The sequence below is a fragment of the Cryptomeria japonica genome, chromosome 10, assembly GCF_030272615.1.
Source record: "Cryptomeria japonica chromosome 10, Sugi_1.0, whole genome shotgun sequence".
Taxonomy (NCBI): Eukaryota; Viridiplantae; Streptophyta; class Pinopsida; order Cupressales; family Cupressaceae; genus Cryptomeria; species Cryptomeria japonica.
The window spans coordinates 752640119-752663046 of record NC_081414.1 but is presented as its reverse complement, the minus strand read 5'-3'; positions in this window follow the sequence as shown (position 1 = coordinate 752663046).

The following is a 22928-nucleotide window of genomic DNA, read 5'->3' as shown; positions in this document are numbered from 1 at the left end:
ATCCCACTTCCTCTATTAATTAATTAAATATTTATTTATTTCATTAATTCATTAGCGTTTTCTACCCATGACACATGTCACTCATCTCTTAATTCTTCTCTTACCTACCCCCTTTATCATTTTATTATTTCCTCTACCTACCCTTTAATCCTAGCCAACCATTTATCTTAATCTTATCCCTCCATTTCTTACAGTGTCTTCTATATAAGAGGATACTCTCCTTCATTATCAACCCTAATGAATGAACACACTAATGACATAATCAATCTTATGCAATCAAGCCTTCGATCAACCACATTTTCGTTCTTTGTTGAGCTCTTGTGCATATATAAAATCTGAGAGCAAATATATCAAGCAAGATCAATGGAGATAGGAAGAGATGGAGATTGAAACCCTACTAGACACGTGAATGGTATATTTGATTTGTTCTTTTGTTGATTTTCATGGTCTTAGGCATCTCCAATGTGTATGGTGGATTTATTTCATTGTTAGGCTAGGGTTTTGTGGTTGATCCTTGTTAGTCTTTCAATGCTGTTGTTTCCATTATCCACTTTTCACCATATACAATTACTGTAGACATATAAATCTAACCACTTTCCTAAATAAATATTTAATATTTATTTAACCCCAGTCCTCCTATCAATTAAATTCTATTTAATTATTTTCTTCATTTTCATCTATTTGATTAAATGAATTACTCAATTTATTTAATTAAATTCACCTAAATCTTTTCTAGCCTTTAATTAAAGAAATCACTTTATTTAATTAATTTCCCTTTCTCCCCTTTTAATTAAATTTACATTTAATTAAATTGATCCTTGCAAATAAATAAATCTAATTTATTTATTGAATCCCCCCACTTGTATTTATGCAAGTTGCATCTATTTTGGTTAAAATAAAGTAATTTTATTTTAATTAAAATCCTCCTCCATCCACTTGCATTTTCCTACATCTCCCACTTGCCTCCTAAGGCCCTTCTAGACTCTTCTAATAACTTCCAATTTAGTCTAATTCATCTCCTAATTATTGTCACATTCCTAAGAAAAGAGAAGTCACTTCTCAAAGCCTCCAAAGTCTTTGAAATGCATTAAAGGCTTTATGTCTTCAACAAGTTAACCATCAAAGTATTCTTAACCACTAATGGTTAACTCAACCTTCTTGCATGGTTAGAAACTTTCTCTCTAACTCAACCCTCATCTAACCCAAGAGTCTCATCAAGCATTCATGGTTTTAACCTTGGTTATCCTATTAACCCTTGCACAAGAATTTACCCCTTGGGTAAAAGATTTATCCATTGGATAACCCTAACCTAACCTTAACCCTTACCTCCTAGGGTAACCTTCATGCCTTCTCAAGCATTTAATGCTTCTTACATCTCCTCTCAAGGAAACTCTTGTTGACAATTATCACCATTTCATTGGTGAGAATTGTAAACATGGATTGATTAACTTTCAATCCTGGCCCTTGTTAATATTATTCAATCTTGACCATCCATTGCCCTATTTTCCCTATAAATAGAGCTCTCATTCCTCATTTTCATATTATCCAAGTTTCATGCATCTAAATTATAATCTAAATTACTAAACATTTTAGCCTCTCTTTGTTAAAATCATCACAATAGCATTTAGAAGCATTTTAATATTTCATAGAATATCCATGCTAGACTAGTATATCATGTTAGGATAAATTTGCTAGTGCTTTATCATATCATCATCTTAATACTAGCTTAATCATCATAGTTTCAATATCATACAACTTAGAATGCATTCATGCATATAAATCAAACATCACTCATTCTTGGAGTTGTCATTACTAAGTCACTTTGCTCAATGATCTGAGAGAAAAACATTGACTTTAGGGATCCTCTGAGATAGAGAAAAGTGGGACACCACTTGGGAAGTAGAACTGATTGAATCAGTTCATATAATTGCACCAAGAGTCTCATTGGTGTGTAGGTCTTTTGAATCTGATTTGTTCGTTTTTGTCACCACATTTTCCGACATACATTTTTGGCGCCCACCGTGAGGCCCATCCCCATAAATAACATCATTTTTTGTGTAGGAGAAGGATTACAAGCATGTTGGAATACCCTTTTGGCGCATCTAGAGTATACTTTAGCGTATATGTGGAAAATAGTAGCCCATTCATCACACTGTTTAGCACATAGGAGACTTCTTGTAGTGCTTTAGAGCTTATTTTTAGCACATAACACTTTCTATTTCTTTCTTACACATCAAGGTATCAGTGTAGTGCATTCAGAAGTCAGAATAGCACGTAGGAGTTATCCTTTAGCGCTTTTGTACCTTTTTGTAGTGCATCTGTGCAGAAGTCCAGTGTGTAACTCAGACAAAGAGAAGAGATAATTTGTAACAGGGTCAGGAAATTAGTCTTGTGTAAACCCACCTAAGGTTTTAAATTTTTTTCACTAGCCTTCTTTTATTTCAGGTTACTAATCATTTCTTGCAGATTGGAGGAGTTAGATTTAGGAAGTTGTTCTTTTTTCCTAGCTTTTCAAGTTAGTTTAAAAATAATTCATTTCCCGTTAGTTAAAAAGAAACTCATCATTTCTTTGGTGCTTAAAATAGGACCTTACTTTTTATTTTGCAAAAGGTTAAAAAGAACTACAAACAAACCTTTATTTTTGTAAAGTTAAAAGGGATCTCACTTTCATTTTGGGTGCAAGTTAAAAAGAACCTCATCATTTGTTTGGTGCTTAAAACAAAACCTTACTTTTTATTTTTGCAAAAGGTTAAAAAGGACTACAAACAAACATTTATTTTTATAAAGTTAAAAAGATCTCACTTTCATTTTGGTACAAAATAAAAAGAACCTCATTGATGATTGGCTACATGATTTTTATTTTGTTGACCAAAAAATGATTTTATTTTGTTAACTAGGTTTATTTTCCAAAGTTTTGAAGCACACATTTTTCTATGAAGAGCTAAAAATAACACCATGCTTGTTGCAACAACATCTCCAAATAGATCTTAGCAAATCATTGCCTTGAAGGTTAAAAAGAACACTTGTATGTCTTGTCTCGAAAGTGGAAGGTATATGCTCTCCCCTTAATTGGGTGACCAAAAATCCAAACCACTCTTATGCTTTATTTTACTTCAAGCAATCAAATCCTTTAGAAGGCCTGCCCTCTCGAGTTTCCCTTAGGGTGCCATTAATGGCCGGTGAGAGGGGAACGACCTAAGTGGGAAACAACTTTATCGCCAAGTGTTCCAACCCATTGTAATCAAATGTGGAGATTGACAAAATTCCCCTTCAATGGTTTTTCTTAGTGATTAGTCTCCCCCCAGTATCTTTAAGATACGTAAAGCCTTTGTTCTAAAGGTCGGGGAGCCTCCCGAGGGATTTTATCACTGAAGACCGAACGAAAGCCTGATTAAGAACCTTAGCATTAGAAAATTTGAATCGAGTTAGTCGTCAAACATTGGAAATGTCATAGTGCAAGGGTGGGGAAGAATCTGCCCCCAAGATCACTTTGAGTTAATTTCTGGCAAAAGGCGAAAAATTGTGAAACTAGGGCTTACATTCAAAAAGCGATATTCAACCAATGCCTAAATTGCATTAGAACTAGGGCTTACATTCAAAAAGTGATATTCAACCAACGCCTAAATCATGGAGGAAGGATTAACCCTACTTTGTTCCCAAATTTCCTTATCACTTATAATAAAGCTCAACCTGAGCCACCAACACCACCAAGAACCCCAATAGAAGAAGAAGAATTCATCAAGATAGAGATATATTAATTCCTGCTGTCACTAGATCTCAGAGAAACAAACAAAAGGAATCACAACCAGAATCGAGTATGGGTCATAGATTGTCCAATCCTTTTGATGAGTATGCAAATATGGGAGAAACTGAGATCACTGAAGAACTTCTCCAAGAATGTCAAGAAAACACAACTTTTATAGAAAAAGATAAGGAAAAATATCTACTCATGCTAACTAGAAAAGGAGTCAAAATTCTTGAGGATTTTGACACAGAAACTTTGAGGAATATAGATGAGAAAATTTCAAGAAAAAGGTCAAGAAATTATGCTTATCAAGAACAATGAAGAGAAGAAGAGACACATGACCCAGAAAACATACACAATCAAGATCGCACCCATGAACAAGACAACACCCATAAATAAAACCATGCCTGTAATCGGGACAATCTTGATGAATGAGGGGAAGCTCCCCATCAAAGGACAAATGTACCCATGGCTGCTCTTACACAATAACTCCAAACATTGCAAAGACAAATGCAAGACATGCAACAAGGAACTACAGTACAATACTCCTTTGATGAAATATGTCCTTATCCTTTTGATAGGAGATTGAACATGGTACCTTTCCCTCGAATTCAGACATACCAAAGTACGACAAATACAATGGTAAAAGTGATCCCCGTGATCACGTTCGGGAATTTTGTACTATGAGCTTAGAGTTTTCTCACAATGACACTTACTTAATGAGATTGTTCCCAAGAAGTTTGGGAGGGCAAACAATGGGGTGGTTGTCTAAACTTACACCTCCCATCAGATCATTTGATGAGTTAGTAAAAAAATTTATAACACAATAATCCTACGCAATCACCATGTTGGATGTATGTAACACAAAACAAAAGAGCAATGAAACATTCATGGTGTTTTTGCAATGGTGGAGGCACATGGTTTCAAGATATCCCTGAGATGTGCCAAAAAAGGAGAAGATGGAAATCTTCATCGACAATCTGATTAGTGAGATGAGATATCAACTCAAACTCCAATGTATCCCATCTTTTGCAAAATTGATAAAAATGGTATCCAAGTAGAAGAAGCTTTCATCAAGAAAGGAATGTTTAAGTTCTTTAAGGAAGGTATTAATTCATCAAATGCTAGCACCTTTAAAAATCAAAACCATAACAATACTTTGGACAAATCCAAATTTTGGACAAGGAACAAAAACATTGTTAATGATGGGGTAGTTGATGCCAACAATGTGAAGTCTAAACAACTAGTTTTGACTTTATTAGGCAACCCACCATCCAATTGTGATAAAAAAAAGTGCTAATCAAGGCACTAACACTTATTTGCGAAATACCAATCAAGGAGCTCCTACATCAAACACCAACAAAAATCATCAAGGCAACAACACTAACCAAGGAAACAACACAAACTAGAGAGGCAACACCAATACTTTTCCATATCAACGCATATACACACCATTAGGACAAACCTTAGAATAAATGTTTAGGGAACTCTTGGTGAATAAGATAATCACATTACCAGCCACAAGCAACTTTGAACCCCAGGTCAAACCACCTTGGTGGAATGACTCACATTACTGTGATTTTCATCGAAACAAATGACACAACACAAATGATTGCATGAGGCTGAAGAACATAGTTCAAGACATGATCGACAAGGGTGATTTAATAGTTTATTGTCACAAAATGAGTGGTGACCATGAAGTCTTCAAAAATCCTCTTCCAAATTACGACAAGGGAGGAGTATCAACATCGAACAACACCAAAGGGGTTCGTATTAATCACCTATATGAGAACACCATCAATCACATATCGACATATGACAATCAAGTATATGTCATAAAAATCAAGGATAAACAAGAACATAAGGCGATAAATGTGACAACCAGAGCATGAAAATATGTCTTGAAAGGGAACACATCAACATCTACAACTCTCCCCAATACTCAATATAACTTAGTTGATCAACTATGGAGAACACTTTCTTAGATATCTATACGTGGGTTACTCAAGCTTTTACCTAAACACAAGGATATCTTGGAACAAGCACTTATCGAAACAAACGTTCCAAATGATTTGGATATTGATCGATTCCAAACCATGGTAGCCCATATGATGGGGTCGCATAACCTATCTTTTTCCAAACATGATGATGTCTCCTTGAGTCATCCACACAACACCCTACTCCATATTGAACTCTTGGTCTATAAACATCGAGTAAAAATAATGTTAATAGATAGAGGAGCTGGTCTCAATATTTGTACTCTAAAGCTTATCTGTGCATTGTGATTCTCTAAGTAGTCTATTGATCCAAAAAAGAAAATCACCATCAAAGCCTATAATGATGAAGAGATCATCTGAAGGAACTGTAATACTACCCATTCAGGTAGGTCATGTACAAAAAGATACCATGTGCCAATTCTTGGACATAGACTTGACATACAATATACTATTGGGTCATCCATGGATCTATGAAATGCAAGCCACACCTTCCACATACCATCAATGTATCAAGTTCCCCTACAATGGATAGGAAATTTCCATATCTGCAGATAATAACCCTTTTCAGTATTATAATGCTATGGGGGCAGCTCAAGATAGCCTAGTTCCACACAATAGGGAGGCCCGAGTTTCCTCAACATCCAATCATCATCAAGAAGAACTCAAGTCTCTATCCATAGACTTCAAATAAAAGATGAAAATCAAGGACCAAGGCATGGGAGAGTACTCTTTTGAACCCTTATGTCTATCTAAATTGCCAGTGTCACCAAAATCTTATGGACAACCTTCTACATCATGACATCAGGCAACCCAAACCATCACCAAGTTTGATGGTAAATTTATCCAACTGGGCACACTAGCTGATGAATAAAAAAAAAGGACATCCTTAGCTGGCTATACAAGGATGAAGAAGAATTCAGAGCCGCTACCATAGAAGTGGTTGTATCAACCAAATAGTATGGAAATCGGTTCCAGATCATGCAGCGAATGAGATACAACGACAAAGGACCTATTGGCAAGTGCCAAGAAGGCATTATAGAACCCCTGCAACCTCCTTCACAATTTGCGAGAGACAAAATAGGACTTGGGTATGGACAATAGGTGCCACATAGGCAGAAGTAAAATAACTATCAAAAACCTTAGTGGAGAGCAAAGAAAAATTATAATGAAGACTCATGGCATTAAGTACTACACCAAGCAACATAAACAATAAGGAAAGAGAAAAAGCATCAAGAAAATGAGAACCAACAAGAAGAACTAGCCATTCAAAGGGAAGAAGCTTCTTATAAGAAAGTGCATCATGTGCAAGAACCTGATCAAACCAAGGTGAAACTGCCACCTGAAGAAATTTCTACTCACATAGGGGAGATAGTGTATGAACAAATGCAAAGAGTACAAGAAAGTACCGAACTTGAACTAGAACAGGCTACCAAACTAATGTCAATCATCAGTGATCTTTTCCCCCCATACAACATACCTGTTAGATACAACAAGGTAACCTGGGACAATGATTATGAACTAATTCCAATGAATATAAGTGGGATAGTTGTTCTGATATCACTAAAGATATTGAGGTGGATACTATCCATGCATACACTGTTAGGATAACCAGTGAACAACTGAGAGTGGGGGTGAATCAATTGTTAACAGATTATAACTTTTGTAGTCACATAAATCTGTCCACTTAATTAAATGAATACTTAGTATTTATTTGATTATTTAACCATCAATTAATAATTAATTAAATTAATATTTAATTAATTCATCTTAACCCTATTCTCCTATTAATTAAATAAACTATTCAATTTATTTGATTTAATTCACTTAAACAAATTCAGACCATTAATTAAATAAATAAATCATATTTATTTAATTAAATATTCTCTCACATTTAAATAAATTAATATTTATTTAAATCCCCCAAAATCCCACCTCTCACATTTAAATAAATTAACATTTATTTAAATCACCTTTATCCTCTACCCACTTGCATTTTCCTACAAATGCAAGTTGCACAATTATTTTAAATAAATAATTTATTTAAAACACCTTTATCCTCCACCCACTTGTATTTTCCTACAAAAGCAAGTTGCACAACTATTTTAAATAAATTATTTATTTAAAATCCTATTTATCCTCACCCACTTGAAACCTTTAATGGTTTCCCTTAAAGTCTTCAAACTTGATGGCCTTAAAGTCTTCAAACTTGATGGCTTTAAAGTCTTCAAACTTGATGGCTTCCTTCTATAGTCTTCTTAAGCCTTTAATGGTTTCCCTTAAAGTCTTCAAACTTAATGGCTTCCCTTAAAGTCTTCTTAAGACTTTAATGGTTTTTCCTTAAAGTCTTCAAGCCTTTAATGGTTTCCCTCAAAGTCTTCAAGCATTTTAATGCTTTATCTTCCTTTTTCTCATTTAAATAAATTAATATTTATTTGAATATTTATCCAAATGCAAATTACACCATTTAATTGAAATAAATGATTTTATTTTAATTGAAAATACCAAAATTCCTCCCACTTGCATTTTCCTACAAAATCCACTTGCATGCTTAAACCCCTTCTAGATTCTTTTAAACCTTTCCTAATTAACCTAATCGATCCCCTAAATATTGTCACATTCCTAAGAAAATTGGAGTCACTTCTCAAAGACTCCAAAGTCTTTGAAAAACAATTAATGCTTTGTGTGTTCAACAAATTAACCTCTAAAGTCTTCCAAACCACTTATGGCTCTTACAGGACCATTAATGGTTAATTCCACTTGCATGCCTAAACCCCTTCTAGATTCTTCTAAACCCTTCCTAATTAACCTAATCCATCCCCTAAATATTGTCACATTCCTAAGCAAATTGGAGTCACTTCTCAAAGACTCCAAAGTCTTTGAAAATCAATTAATGCTTTGTGTGTTCAACAAATTAACCTCTAAAGTCTTCCAAACCACTTATGGCTCTTACATGACCATTAATGGTTAATTCCACTTGCACCCATGGTTAAGGACTTTAACCCCTAACTTAACCCTCATGTAACCCATGTGTCTCTTCAAAGCATTTATTTCTTTGACTAGGGTAACCATCATGTCCCCTCAAGCATTTAATGCTCCTTATCTCTCCTCTCAAGCCTCCTCATGGTGACACTTGTCAACATGAGATTGGGTTGAAAGTCTCACATGGATTGAATATCTTTCAATCCTAACCCTTATTAAGATTACTCAATCTTAACCCTTCATTTCCCCATTTCTTCTATAAATAGAACCCTTCTCCTCAAGCAAAAGAGAGAAGCATTAGAGTATTGTTGTTATACTGGCATTAGCATAGAGCTTTCTCATAGCATCACTATCTACACTTGCATAGCATTTGCTTATCATATTCAACCATCTTGAATCTCCATATGGCATCCATGGCTAGTGCTAAAAGCTGAGAGCTACACTCATTTGGGACTTGGAGAGGAGAGGAACAAGGGAGGAGCAACTATGAGCATCTTGATTAGCTATTTTATTCTATGTTTATATGCTTTTTATTTCATGCTTCATATCTCTCTTGATATGCCTGTTTAGGATAATCTTTTGTTGCTAACACTAACGTTTGTTTCTTGTGCTCTTGTGTGTGTTGCCATCAAACAGATTTTCTAATCCTTTTTGCAAAGCATCAACTTTTAATCCACAATACAACCTTAAAGAAATCAAGTATCGGTAAAGCACATACAGATAACAATAAACAATACAACTTAACAAAAAGCCAGATAATCAATGCAAAGCAACTATACCATATAACACCATGATTTGTACGTGGAAAACCCGGAAAGGGAAAAACCACCGTGGGAAGCCTACCCATAGTCAGATGATACTTCTACAGAAAGTATGTAATACAATGAGGGGCCTGCACATGCAGGAAGGCACACTGCCTAGAGCATACTGCTTATTAGAAAAGAGTCTCACTAATTATAAAGGTTAAAACCACCTCAAGATAAATGGACAACAATCCAATAAAGTGAACTGCCAAAGATAGAATCTACCATGCCTGATCACGGTCCTAGTTAAGCTCAATATCAGAGGACTAAATCCTCTTCTGAATCCAATTCGATCACAAACGATCGACCAACTCCTCTGCCTAAATGATATTAAAATGTTTGCACATTACATTCCTTGACCATGACCTTTCATAACCATGATACACTACAAAGAGTTTCTACCTCTTATTTATACAAACCCTAAGGCCTAAACCAATTAGGTCAGCCACATAAAAGATATTACAATAAGATCATTACATAATTCCTTATTAAAATGATATGCCATGTCAGCTTAAGACCAAAACAATAATAACGAATCCATAAATCCTCTCGAAACATCCTGGTAACGTGTAGAGTACACGTTAGCATGATATTGGTCCATAACCTAGATAGGCACTAGACCTATTCTGGGTCCACCACGCCAAAGAAATGTCTTCAAAAAGTTGAAGCATAATCAAAGAACATCTTCAACATCCTAAAATCCATGAAGAAGCTGCACCAACACCAATAATGCATCCTGTCATGATTCCTCAATGAAAGCTCTATCGGTAAAGCCTTAAACGTAAGGGTTTACTAGAGTGTATGATAGCATCCGATTACCAAACCAATACCAACTGACCAAAACATGCTCATGGAGTATATAACACATGAAATCAAACATACTCTACCGATCCAAACATGTTGGAAGTGTCCAACAGATAGTCTCTTTTGTCGGTGACACTAGATCTTCTACTGGTAACCAAAACCAGTATGTCGGTAATCAACTATAACAACTAGTATTGACATCAATGACAAAACATCAATGCAACACATAATCAATTCATCCATAATGCCAACAATCTCCCCCTTTGGCATTGATGGCAACACTAGATGTGAAAAAAACATCTAAGTACCAAGAAGTGCCAAACAAGTCTCCCCCTATGGAAGACAACCAACAATCTATATGAATGATATCTTTGTAAGGTTCTGAATGATTTTTCACATCACTATCACTACCCCTTTGACATCAATGCCATAAATCTGACAAAAATATCAAATAAATAATGTAAACCTTTGAATCTCAAAGCTGACTACTCCCCCTGAGTAGTAGCACCACTCATTAGTGTCAGAATGAATAATGTCTCTGATTATGCATGTTAGAGTGATGAAAAACTTCATTAATCAAGTCTCTGCCGGAGGGGCAGAAACCCCTAACCCGTCTCTCAAATACTCAAATGATTCCTTAGATAGTGGTTTAGTGAATATATCTGCAATTTGTTCTTTAGTCTTCACATAAACCAATTTGACTTCCTTTTTTTCTACCTTGTCCTTTAGAAAGTTATACTTTATTGAAATATGCTTAGTCTTATAGTGAAATACCAGATTCATAGACATGTCAATAACTGCAGAGTTATCACAGTAGATAACTACCGATTCTCTATAATTTACCCTGATATCCTTCATCATTTGCTTCATCCACAAGACTTGAGTGCAATTTGTAGATGGAGGAAATGGAAAACTAAATCATGGATTTAGCTTCTTCCAACATCCAACAATGAAGTACCTGCAAAACACACACATGCAAATTGAAATATAAACTAGAAACACACATGCATGCAACAAAAATTCACTCCATTGCACTCCTATTTCTCAAGATTTCACATTTGATATATTTGCTCTTAGAAGAACTTATGCAAAAAGCTATGAGGAGATGGAGATTTGAGAATGCAAAGATAGTGGATAAGATGTCAAGATATTGGAATGCAAACTGACATAAGTTCGACGCATAAAGATGAGATGCCCAAATAAGAGAGGGGGCTTTGTTTAAATAGATTTTCTCCAGGCGAGTTCATGTTGTGGGATGAATATGGGATAATACAAGATGAGTGGTATAGGGAAGATGAGTGGTAAATGGTAAATGGTAAGTGGGAAATTGTAAGTGGTAGGAGGGGATATTTAAGGGTTTTATTAAATAAATAGAGAAATGTGTATAACATGAATGCATGAAGGTGTATGAATGATATAATGTTTTATTTAATAAATTTAATGGACAAATGGTAATATATTAATAATAATATAATAAAATATGGAAATTATGAATGATGAATTATAGAGAAATAATAGTGTAATAATTACTCACCCGATGTTCAGAGAAATTTGAAATTAAATGCAGACAAATTAATGGAAATTTTTGTGTCTACATTTTGCCCCTCTTTGAGAAAATGTAGTGTGTCGCGTTGTTTCAAAGAAAATGATCAACTGATATATGCCCCAAAGGTGTCTTGGTAAGGATGATGATTGATTGGTTATGCCCCCTCTAGAGATTGGTCGAACAGAATGATGGGGATTGATCTCTCGATAGATCATAGGAGAGAAGATTGGATGATTGATATTGCAAAAGTGATTAGATTGAGATGTACATTTGATGGAAATGCATAGTTGACGAGGCGTAATTGAACAATTGATGGAAATGAATAGTATAGCCAGGTTGATAAGCTGATTGAGTTGATTGAGCTGATTAAGCTGATAGGGATTGATGGTAGCGCAAGATAAGGTGATCCAATGATTGATTGATTGATTGATTGACTCCAGGGGCATTGAGATTGCACGAAGCACGTTGGTTGAAAAAGAGATTAAAGATTCAAAGACATGCATCGGTTGGATAAAGTGTTTGATTGATCTCATTGCAATAAGAAGAATGAAGAAGATGATGAAAAAGATAGATGAAAAGAAGGATGAGAAGAGAAAAGTGATGATTATGAAGAATGATGAGAAAGAGGATATGAAAGGTGATGATAATTCTTGTGCTTTTTAAGTGCTTGTATCATCATCGAGCTTATTATAGAAAAAGGCAAAAAATATTTGGATATCAATTAGATCCAAATGAATCAGTCACACCAATTGCGTGAAAGAAAACATATCAGATAGTAAAGGAATGCCTTAGTGTGTATCAGACCAATATGTCCTCAATGATCTTAAGTGATCATGTCCTAAGACGTGTCGTCATATTCCTAAGGAACATCCCACAAGCAACAAACAAGTGAACATGCCCCATCCTCGCCTTTCTAGTCAAAGACATCCTGGAGATAAAATCTCTAGTCAGAGACATCCCAGAAAAGCTAAAAGACATGTCACCAAAAAGGAAAATAAAAAACAATAAATTGAAAATAAGCAAACAATATGTTTCATGTTGAATGATTTTTTTGTTCACAGTTGATGGGTGCGGGTGTATAAGTTGATCAGATGTTGTTCTGTTTGCTCAATTTAAGTGTCATCCTGTCATGAGTCCGTTGAAGTTCCAAAGTTGCATGCTTGTCCGAAGTGTTTGTGTCATTGCAATGTTTATTGCATGTTTTTAGGAGTTTTATGATTTTTAGGGTTTTATGAATGTTTTAGTTTTTAGGGTTTTTTCAGGAGATTCGATAGTTTTTAAGATTTTTTCAGGACATTTTATGATTTTTAAGATTTGTTTAGGACTTTTTATGATTTTTAAGATTTTTTCAGGACATTTTATGATTTTAAAGATTTTTTTAGGACATTTTATGATTTTAAAGATTTTTTTTAGGACTTTTTATGATTTTAAAGATTTTTTTCAGACTTTTTATGATTTTAAAGATTTTTTCAGGACATTTTATGATTTTTAAGATTTTTTTCAGGACATTTTATGATTTTGAAGATGTTTTTCAGGACATTTTAGAAGATAGTTCCTCCGACCGTGAGACATCAACTATCCCAACCCATTACTAAGTTTAAGAAGATGCCCCAATGAAGGATAAGACTAGCGTAGTATGCACGAGAAGAATTGCGCGGGGTATGCAATCAATCCACAAGCTATGGTGGGGGGGGGGGGGGGGAAGACTACCATGGAATGGGAGAGCAGATATGGATAAGGCATTGATCAAGTAGAGTACTGAAGGAAAGAGGAACCAAATATTTACACATGGCACCGGTTGCCCGGTTGTCACCATGGTACTTGCCTAAGGCGCCTGTTTGCCAAGTTTTCACCAATGGACAAACTTTTTTTTTTTTTTTTTTTTTCAGGATCTCTTTCTCATTTTTTTGTATTTTTTTCAGGATCTTTTTCTCATTTTTTTTTGTATTTTTTCAGGATCTTTTAAAGAAAAAATTTCTGAAATACTCAAGCATAGAATCTACGAAGGTGAATGCTATTGATTGGATCTTCAAGTAGTTCACCCTCGGGAGTTGCTAGTTGATATGCTCCTGATCCATACACAACAGTGATAATATATGGACCAAGCCAATTAGGTTCAAACTTGCCTCTTTTCTCTCTATCTTGTTGGTTCTTTGGATTTTCTTTAAGGACAAGATCACCAACCTCAAATGTGCGAGATCTGACTCTGTGGTTGTAACTTCTACACATGCGTTGTTGATATGCTTTGAGGTGATCAAAAGCAGTTTGTCTTCTTTCATCCAACAATTCTAAGTCATGCAAGTGGGAGACTCTGTAGTCTTCATCATTGATCAAGTTACACAAAGAGACCCGTAGGGAAGGTATCTCGACCTCAATGGGCAATATAGCTTCAGAACCATAAATAAGGGAGTATGGAGTGGCACCCGTGGGAGTGCAGACACTCGTGCGGTAGGCCCACAAGGCAAGGTTCAATTGGATATGCCAATCATGATCAGCTTCATTGATCGTCTTTTTGAGGATTCTAAGGATGTTTTTGTTAGAGGCCTCAGCCTGGCCATTACATTGAGGATAGTATGGTGTGGAGAAACGGTGTTGGATATGAAATTTCTCACAAAGCTCACAAACATCTTGGTTCTTGAAGGGACGACCGTTATCAGTAATGATGGAAACGGGGACACCATACCGACATATGATGTAATTCAAAATGACATATGATGTAATTCAAAATAAAGGTGGCAATTTGTTTTCTAGTGATATGGGTAAGAGGAACAACTTCAATCCATTTTGTGAAATATTCAGTAGCAGTGATGATGAATTTGTGCCCATTAGATGAGGGTGGATGGATTTTGGTGTCTTGATCTTGATTTATGATAGAACTCATTTCTTCATTTTTCAGATTATCCTCTTGACATGGAGCCACTTCTAAGGAAGGGGTAGTGTTTGCGATATGCATGGGGGATCCTTGGAAGGTGTTCATGTTTTTGCATGATGGTGAAGCATTTTGGATGGGGCCTTCTAAAGTGGGTATGATTGGAATTGGAGTGCATGATGGCATAGGATCTAAGATATCTGAATCATATAAAGGATTTGTATAAAATAATGGGTTAGCTTGGATTTGTACTATTGATAGCCCTTGAGAGTCAACATGAGAAGTTTCACCATTAGGGTCATTGTTTGAAGGTGATGGTATGGATTGTTGTTGAGAAGTTTTAGGAGATGAAGGCTTCATGGAAGAGATGGAGGCCACATATGGAGCCTTGCTAGACATAGGTGTATTATTTTGATCATTCTTAGGTGTACTGCCTTGTTTCTCTATAGATGAGTCATTAGGATCTTCAATTTCAATGATACCATTATCAAGAAGGTCTTGAATCTTATGTTTTAGTTCAATGCAATCTGAAGTCTTATGTTTGTTATGTCTATGATATTCACAATAATTGCTCAAAAATTCACATCCCCATGTAGTCTTGTTAGGCAATATGATAAGATTGTGCTCAAGAAGCTCTTTCAAAGCCGACTCAATAGATTGACCCTAAGATGTAAACTGTCTATTTGAGGGATATTCAGAAGAAATGTCTTGTTTTCTTGGTGGAGGACTCATGTGATCTTTATTGAGATTTGGATTTTGATTTTCAATTATTTGTTGTTCCACCTTATATAATCGCTTTAGCATTCCTTGAAGTTTGTCACTCTTGATATCATGAATTTGTTTCTCAAAAGGGGTCATTGATTCATTTTGTTGAACTTCAATGTCATATATTTCTCTCTTAAGATCTTGAATTTGTTGGGCCAACGTAGCCATGGAGATTTATGATAGTTCTGATCTTTGACCTAGGACAATGTATGAGACTCTAGGTATGATGCAAACCCTAAAGTGCAAAGGCGGAACTATATGGTATGAGTGAGATTAGGATGTGAAAGGATTAATGAAAAAATCTAATCTATGTGACATGATTGAGATGGGAATGTGCTAAAGGGTTGATTCAAAATGTGATCTATATGATAGGAAAGTGATGTGCAACTAAACCCTAAATGGAATATGGGGATGTTTGATGCAAGGAATAAGGATACTCTAGGTCTGAAAAATATTTGCAACGCGAGGTTTGAGTTGTGATATGATGGATAGACACAAGGATAAGTTATCAAAGAGAGGGCATGCTATGATAGGAGATGATGAACTCCAAGCGGAATACCAACTCAAAGACTCTGATAGATTCCCTAACTCAAGGAAGGTGCACCTCAAGTGATAAGAGGGATTGATGATCAAAAGTTGATGTCAGACCTAAGATGAGAAATCCTAAGTGCAAGCAATGTTTTTGGTTTTTTTGGTTTTTTGATTTTTTTTGGATTTTGGTATGCAAATAATAATGAAATGCTAGGACCAATGATGAAATGACCTAAGGAACTTGTACATGGTTTAAGGTTATGTCCTAAAGGAATGATGGAAGGCTATGCAAAGATTATGGGTATAATCAAGGGGATTATGCATGGATTTGATCTAGGGGGATATGCAAAGACTAGGTATAATTAAATAAGATATACAAGGATGAAAGGTGCAACTAGGTGAAGACTATGCAAGGATCGAAAAGGGTATGGGAAACTATAATGATGTGACTATGTGAGGACCTAAAAGATCAGAACTTCAAAAGTGATGTCTCAAGAGATTTGAAATGATTGTTTTGAGAACACAAGTTCAACGTTTCAAGGACAATGTTGTTGTACAATGTGGATGGATACTTCAAAGCTTAGACCAAGGTTTTTTGTAAAGTGTTTCAATTTCAAGTGTGGTGTTTATTATGAAATGTTCTTGTTTGTTTGTGCACACATTCAGAAAACATGGTAGACAGAATGTTTGTTTGATTTTGCAATAAAAACACATTCAAGCACAATCCTAACATTGGCCAGGACAATAGTTGTTGAATCTCACTTGGGGGGTTACCCCGAGCTATGCAATTTAGAGCGGATATTTAGATGCTTGACCCTACTGGCTCCACCCTCGGCACTCACTTCTTCAGGGTACCCAAGCATCAGTCCCCACGAAAACTCCCCGTGGTGAACTTTGTATCTCTACTAAGAATCGTAAGAAAGTGAGCCGCTTCAGAGGTCCGACCTCCTATGTCAACAACTAGAAGGTTTTTGGCTTCTAACACAAAAGGTGTCTAGTAAGGGCATCCGTTTGAGTGGCCATACATGTGGCGGCGTATGCTCCATTAAGGAAGGCTCCCAGCCTATAGTGGTTGCGCTCTATAGGGTTTATGGGGAGACATGCCATCGGTATGAACTAATCAGCACTTGTTGCTTGCAACTTTCGTCACAAACACATTTATTTATAGTGGTTTGGAAGACCTTGGCTTTAGCCCTTTACCACTTGAGTCGTTCCCTCTCACCAAGCCTTAAGGGCTTTTCAGGAGGTAGGCCCTCTAAAAGGTAAAATAAAAAGAGCCTAATGCTCAAAACATGAAAGACACTGGTTAATTTTAAAGCACCAATTCTAAATGTGATCTAAGCTAAAAATCAGACAATCAGTTTCAAATCACCATTTCTTCGACATGCGTCCTACATCAAACAATGTTAGTAGTTTCAAGATATTGCCTTCAACACAAGAGATTGGATGCCACAAGAGGGAACCTGCACAAGCCAAAATTCAAAAGATTAGCTCCAAATCTTGAAACAAGCACAACAAGGAAATCAAACCCTATACAAAAATCTAAAAATCTAATTTTCATTCTAAAATTTAAAATTAATTAAAATCTAAACTAATTCTAAATAACAAATTAAAAAAATAAAAATAAAATAAAAAATAAAACAAAAATAAAACTAAAAGTAAATACCAATAAAAAAAAAAGAAGAAGCTAAATACTAATTTAAAAAATCTAAAAAGTAAATCTAATTTAAAAACTAAAAAAGTAAAATCTAATTTAATAAAAACTAAAACCACATTCTAATTTAAAAAACTAAGACCCATTATAACTAAAACTTTTTTCTAAATCAAAAGGGCATGCCAATTGTAGATGGAGGAAATGGGAAACTAAATCATGGATTTAGCTTCTTCCAACATCCAACAATGAAGTACTTGCAAAACACACACATGCAAATTGAAATATAAACTAGAAACACACATGCATGCAACAAAAATTCACTCCATTGCACTCCTATTCCTCAAGATTTCACATTTGATATATTTTCTCTTAGAAGCACTTATGCAAAAAGCTATGAGGAGATGGAGATTTGAGAATGCAAAGATAGTGGATAAGATGTCAAGATATTGGAATGCAAACTGACATAAGTTCGACGCATAAAGATGAGATGCCCAAATAAGAGAGGGGGCTTTGTTTAAATAGATTTTCTCCGGGTGAGTTTATGTTGTGGGATGAATATGGGATAATACAAGATGAGTGGTGTAGGGAAGATGAGTGGTAAATGGTAAATGGTAAGTGGTAGGAGGGGATATTTAAGGGTTTTATTAAATAAATAGAGAAATGTGTATAACATGAATGCATGAAGGTGTATGCATGATATAATGTTTTATTTAATAAATTTAATGGATAAATGGTAATATATTAATAATAATATAATAAAATATGGAAATTATGAATGATGAATTATGGAGAAATAATAGTGTAATAATTACTCACACGATGTTCAGAGAAATTTGAAATTAAATGCAGACAAATTAATGGAAATTTTTATGTGTCTACACAATTAGTTGCTGCTGCAACATACTCAGCTTTTGCAGTAGATAAAGAAATGCATGACTATTTTTTGCTGATCAATGAAACCAATTTCTTTCCAAGAAAGAAAGTTGCACCAGAAGTGCTCTTCTTGTCATCAGTATCTCCTGCCCAATCTGAATCAGTATATGCACATAAAGTGAAATCATCATTTTTAGAATACCATAAACCATATTATGATGTTCCTTGCAAATACTGAAATATTCTCTTTACTACACATTCATGATTTTATTTAGGATTACTTTGATATCTTGAAACAATACTTATGACATTCATAATATCAGGTCTAGTCTAAGTTAGATATAATAGACCACCAATCATAGACTTATACCTTGTCGGATTTACCGGTGTAGAAGTATCCTTGATAGATAATTTCTCACTTGTCACCATAGGAGTACTTACCGGTTTGGAATCATCCATACCAAACTTCTTCAACAATTCCCTTAGATACTTAGTTTGACAGATAAAAATTCCTTTGTCACTTTGAGTAATCTGTAAACCTAAGAAAAATTTCATCTCACCAATCATGGACATTTCAAATTCTTTCTTTATGTTGTTAGCAAATTCCATGCACAATTTATTTTCTCCTCCAAAAATGATATCATTAATGAATACTTCAATAATCAGAATATCATCATCAGTGATCTTTTAATATAAATTACTATCAACACTGCCTTTACTAAAACTAAGATTCAAAAGATATTTATCCAACCTTGCATACCAAGCTCTAGGAGCCTGTTTTAAACCATATAAAGTTTTCTTCAATCTGCAAACCATATCTTTATCATCTATCAGTGAAAATCCATTAGGTTGCTCAATGTATACTTCTTCATCAAGCTCACCACTAAAAAATGCACATTTAACATCCATTTGATAAACCTTATAGTTTTTATAACCTGCATAGGCAAGAAATAGTCTAAAAGCTTCAATTCTAGCTACATGTGCAAACGTTTCACCATAATCAATTCCTTCCATTTGAGAATATCCTTTAGAAACCAATCTAACCTCATTTCGTACAACTTGACCATCCTCATTCAGTTTATTCCTAAAAACCCATTTAGTTTTAATAACATTTTTATTTTTAGGCCAGGGAACTAAAGACCAAGTTTCATTCTTCTCTATCTCATCTAATTTATCTTCCATAGCCTTTAACCAATGTTTATCCTTACAAGCTTCAATAACATTTGCTAGTTCAACTTGAGAAATAAGACATACCTCTTCATTTGCCAATTTTCTTCTAGTCATAACTCCCTTGTTAAGGGATTTATGTTGCAGTTGTTAGAAAGCAACAAATGGATGATTTGCTAAATTAGCTACTGATAGCTTGCTCAGATCTCAACATACATCACACTCAATACACACCGGTTGTGTCTTCTCTACACAACATGGGTTTCCTTCTTACACCTTCATCTCTTCACTTAGCTAGTCACCTATCCCTTGGCACTACACTCTGCCCATCCTTAGACCTTCGACTTTGCACTCTATCGGTCCTCTGATCTTCAGCTCTGCACTTTGTCGATTCATTGTATGTTGACTCTGCACTTAGTCGATCTACCTCAAACACAATCTACTATGATAACACCTCTTAGCACCTCCTCTCTCTCTTCTCTTCACTTTGGATCACCTTGAACAAGATATCCTTTTTGCAAATTTCACGATCAAACTTTCTGAATGAACTTCAAGAACACTATACATTTTCTACCAAAACCTTCAGACATTCCCTCAATCAAAGCAATTATGGATTTCGGAAGATTTCAAATTCAAAATCTCCCACTCTTTCTCTGCGTGCCTTACAACAATTCTGCCAAGTGTTCAACCAATTATGCCACTACATCTCTCGAAGATAGAAACTTTTGAGTCATGTTCATCCAAATGAGTGCAAACCAGAAAATCTAGATGTAATCATGCTTGACTACATGATAACTAAAAGTTGACCTTACCAAGATTTGATTTGGCATATACACAAGCTCACCAAGTCATCCTTTACCACCACAACTGAATAACCGATCACTGCTCTGATATTTATGGTGATCACCTATCTTCCTTCTATCATACCGGTGTATTGGTATGCCAGTGCACATATATTACCAGTTTGTTCTTTGATTTCTGATTTGTTGTGCTATCACCAAGTCTCTTGCCTTGTTTTCCAATGAGTTATCGATTTGCATACAACTTCAAGTTTTCTTGCCTGAATCACCTTTTGTGACTTCACCATCAATAAAGCGATCGATCTTCTTGAATGATAGATCGGTTGGCTTAGTCAATCTTTCCTTAAGCTGATTGAACCTTTGATCTTTCAATACCAATGTTTTTTCCATGTGTTGTAAGTCATCACTTTTTCTTACTGAAAAACAACACCACTCTACCTATACCACTTCACCGCTAAGTGTTGGACATCAATGACAAATCTTAGGACATATACCGATTTTCTGGATTGACCGATTTTGTCAATGCCAACAATCTCCCCCTTTGGTATTGATGGAAAACACTTCAAAATATGGCTAATTAGTTCAGTCAATGCCAACAATCCAACAATCTCACCCTTTCGCATTGATGGCAAACACTTCAAAATTTGGCTAATTAGTTCAGTCATTCCTTCTTCCCTAAGTAATTAATATCTTCCTCTGTCACTGGTCATAATCTGATACAACAAATTTAGCTCATTCGCTACCTGCCAATGCTCAAGCACTCTAAACATATCTCCCCCTTTAAAAAAAAAGCCAAAGAGTCCTTTCTGAACACTTACAAGACTGCTCTCCCTAATCGGAGTAGTCCACACATCAATCTAATCGTTAAAAAAAAACTTGAAAGCATACCAAATTGATTTAGAGCCCTATTTGATTACTTTACTAAATGGAGGGCATAACCCCCAACTTACCTATGAGATAGTCAAAGGTGTCCTTCTGTAGTGGCTTGGTGAAGATATTAGCCACTGGCTCTTTTGTTGGTATGTACTCCAACATCACTTCCTTTTCTTGAACTTGTTCCCTTAGATAATGATATTTGATGGTTATATGCTTCGTTTTGGAGTGCATCACCGGGTTCTTGGATATATCAATGGCACTGGTGTTGTCACAATGAATCACTACCTGTCCAACCACTTTTTCTTGTTTTCCTTCCAACACTTGTTTGATCCAAACTATCCGTGTGCAGTTGATTGCAGCAACTACATACTCAGCCTCAACTATGGATTGAGATATGCAGTTTTGTTTCTTACTTGTCCAAGATACAATCTTGTTTCCAAGAAAGAATGCACCTCTGGTGCTCTTCCTGTCATTGATATTTCCAATCCAATCCGAATCAGTGAAGACACTTAAACTGAGTTCTCCCTTGTGTGGATACCAGATACCATACTCATAAGTCCCCTTTAGGTATCTGAATATTCGTTTGACTGCCATCATGTGAGTCTCTTTCAAATTTGCAAAAAATATGGCAACCAGGCCAACAACTTGTGCTATGTCCGGTCTGCTATGTACTGCATACTATAACTTACCGATCATGGACCGGTAAAGTGTCTCATTCACTTCTTCAGCCTCATCATATTTAGATAGCTTGCAACCTGTAACCATTAGAGTTCCAAAAGGTTTGCAATCTTCCATTCCAAAAGTTTTTAGAATTTCCCTTATGTACTTAGTCTGACTGATGAAGATGCCATTCTTTAATTGACAAACTTGCAGGCCAATAAACAACTTTATCTCACCAATCATGGACATCTCAAATTCTTTCTTCATTTGTCCTACAAAGCTTCTGCTCATCTCATCATCTCCCCCAAAGATGATGTCATCTACAAAGATCTCAACAATTAGCTGTTTTCCTTCAGCTCCACTCTTCAGATACAGGTTACTGCTATCACTGGTTCTTTTGAATCCTATGCTTATTATATAAGAGTGTAACCTCTCATACCAAGCTCTCAGTGCTTGTTTCAGTCCATACAGAGCCTTCTGCAATCTGCATACCATATTCCTCCCATCTTCAGATGCAAACCCTTCTAGTTGCTCTATGTATACTTCTTCCTCTAACACCCCATTTAGCAATGCCGATTTGACATCCATTTGTTATACTTTAAACCTTTTATAAGCAACATAGGCCAACAAAATTCCGACCCCTTCTAGCCTGGCTACCGGTGCAAAGGTTTCTCCATAGTCCAAGCCTTCTTCTTGAGCATAGCCCTTACAGACCAATCTTGCCTTGTTTCTTATCACCTTATCGGTTTCATCCATCTTATTTCTGAACACCCACTTGATGCCTATTACATTTTTATTTTTTGGTCTGGGTACTAGAGTCCATGTATCATTTTTCTCTATTTGCTCCAGTTCTTCTTCC